This window comes from Mesocricetus auratus, unplaced genomic scaffold (assembly GCF_017639785.1).
Source record: "Mesocricetus auratus isolate SY011 unplaced genomic scaffold, BCM_Maur_2.0 Super-Scaffold_100004, whole genome shotgun sequence".
Taxonomy (NCBI): domain Eukaryota; kingdom Metazoa; phylum Chordata; class Mammalia; order Rodentia; family Cricetidae; genus Mesocricetus; species Mesocricetus auratus.
The window spans coordinates 74,511,470-74,514,334 of NW_024429189.1; the positions used below are offsets into that span (position 1 = coordinate 74,511,470).

General features: G+C 35.5%; 1 long non-coding RNA gene across 1 annotated transcript; it reads left to right on the top strand.

Annotated features, from left to right (window-relative positions):
• The first annotated feature begins 1,526 nt into the window (after positions 1 to 1,526).
• LOC121140464 lies at positions 1,527 to 2,644 on the top strand. The gene is made up of 2 exons (XR_005877306.1): positions 1,527 to 1,953; positions 2,436 to 2,644. It is a non-coding gene; the product is annotated as an uncharacterized LOC121140464 (long non-coding RNA).
• Positions 2,645 to 2,865: the final 221 nt, after the last annotated feature.

The window sequence follows — 2,865 nt, forward strand, 5'->3', positions numbered from 1 at the left end:
TTTAAGGTCTTGCAATCAAGATTGTGAATTCTTAGACCGAGAATGAGACCTGATGTATCATGAACATTTCACTTGGGTTAACTAGCATAGGGCACCTGGATTTTCCATCAAGACTGACAACCTGAAGAAGAGGAGGTGACCTTAGGAAGAAGAGGAATGGAGACTATCTCCAATCAACAACAGTCACAAAACAAAACCATGTTCATTGAAGTCCCCAAAATTGAATAAATGTCACAAGAGTTATCTGGGGTGGTGTGGAAAAGACAGTGGTGACGAACATGTTAGTGGGGCAATAATAAAAAGGTAAGTACTAATAACTTTACAGAACTTTTGGTGTTTACATAGATGCCATACAAAGTTTCAAGATAAACAAATATTATCAATCATATTTTTTTGAGTTTGTTGGCCTAGTTCTTCCAAATCAGGGCTTTCAGGCTGTCTTTCTTACAACTTAGGATCACAGGTAAATATACCTGAGGGGCCCCAGATGACAGAGTTGGAATGAAGGGGTCCCTGATTGCAGATATGGATTCTTTAAATTGAAGGTTTTTATGTGAATTACAAAGGTTGAAAAAAATTACTCCTAAAAATAGCACTAGCATATCATCCTGAGCTCAATGAAAACATGCAGAAAGTTTTTATAAATAGCATATTTAGGCTTTTTAAATTACACCAGTCTCTATCAACAACTGGGCAGCTGGGTACACATGCAAAAAATTGCTTTATTGTTTGATTCTTATCAATATTATCTCAGCATGGTTCAAACAATTCAGTTTTCAATTGCAGTCTGAAAAAAATGTTTACCTGCCAAGATGGTTTGTTGAAATAACATTGAATTGAATTTGATCTCCTTGGGACACAGAGGAATTAATAGGCTCAGACAAATGGAACTTCTTTGCTGCAAAATATCTCCTTCTTCAGTGAGGACTCTGTGGATCCAGTGCAGTGCCTTGCTGCCCAAATTCTACTTGACAAAAGAGAAGTCTGTTGACTAATATTTTGCCCCATCAACATTTTCATGCACTTCATGGAGAAAGAGAAAGTATATTTAGTCAAGTACATTGTGGTTTTAGAGAAGGTTTTGGAGGGAGGATGGGAGTCTTTGGAAAGCACATTGTTTTAGCTTCATTCCAATCAACATAAGCTGCATTCCCATTTTTGAGATTGCATAAAATAATCTGACAGTTTCATGCAAGGCGAAGCCTGTGGTTGAAACAATAACCGCACAGACATACACCAGTGTAGTGGCATTTAAACCCCACCTTCACACCAGTCCATCATCCTTCCATCCAGGAAGCTTTCATATGTGTTCCTTCAATGCCATCCTTATTCTGATGAAGCTGTATCTTCATGAAGAGTAAAGGAAGTAATATCTGTATCTATATTGTCATTGCTCTTTCCAGAGCTTTGTTCTTTGTAGAATATCCTATTAAACTATATGAGTCTACATATTTTTCCTTCCTACAATTCTCTGTAAGACAAATAAACATATGTATACATGTGCACGTGTGTGTGTTTGTACACGTGTGTATATGTGTGTGTGCATGTGTGTATGTGGCTGTCACTAGTAGGACTCTGTGTGTGAATATTTATACCTACTTTATAGATAGAACAAACAAACAATTTAATATATTTTCTTAATGAAAAGAGTAGGACATTTTTTAAAGGGATGATTCTAGGATATAGAATGCTGATTACATTAAATAGCAATTATTCTGTTCTACATATTATACTAGTATGTTCATGTCAAAATGGTGATAATGTTAAAATGTGGAAAGGCTATATACCCCAGGACTAGTCAGCTCTACATGGCAATGACTGACATTTCTGTATGCATCCTATGAGGCTTTTAGTTGTCCCTCTATTTTAATACAGTTGTATTCCCTTGCTTTACAGGTTAAGTCCTTGGCTTTGCTTGATTCATATTTTGTCTTGGAATCAGTTTCTTTGTGAGTAAGTGTTTGCTGATGTTTAATCATGTCTCCTACTGGATATGCAGAAATGGATAAATGGGCTAGGCATGTATGGAATTTTTTTTAAGGTTGCTAATCTCCAGGGAGGTCCCGCAGTTCCCATTTCCATTTTGTGGTTCAATTTACACTCTCATTTACACTTTCTAAGGCTCTCAATAGGATGTCAAATCCCATTGTGCCAGGTAATTGATATTCATTATCACTTAATTTATCATTCTTGTCAAAACTATGAATTCAATAATCAGAAAATCGTTCCTTTTTATATTCTTTAATGGTTAGAGGTAATAATTTCCATGTTTGTTGATTGTAGGATTTATTTTTGTGATTATTCATTTATCTTTATATATGCTTTCTATTTATTGAATTATCTTATTCCTAGCTTAGTACTTTCATTTGAATATTTTATATTTTTCATGCATAAATTACTAACATTTTTAACACATATTTAAATGATTTTTGCAGCATGAATAATGAAAACCCAGAGACAGATGTTGGGGTTCAAGTTGAAGATCAGACAAGTAAAGCATCCAGTCAGTAGCTTCTACCAAGGCTGAAATGGAGATCCTGTCTTCCTTGTGTCTGGAAACTAATTATCATATGTGACCCTTTCTTTCTTCCATATATACCTCTCTATTCCTGAGAATAAAGGCATGAGCTCTGTTTCTCTTTTAGACTGATCCACTCTTATGTAGCCCAAAGTAGTCTTGGACTCAACAGAGATCCATCTTACTTTGTCTTCTGAGTCCTGGGAATAAAGGTGTGTGCTACCTCTGCCGGGGTTCTATAGCTAATTAGCTGGGTTGGCTTTGCATTCTGATCTTCAGTGCTTTTATTAGATCATAAACAATGTATCACCATAATCTTTTAAACATTTATGTCCTTTGTTAAATGT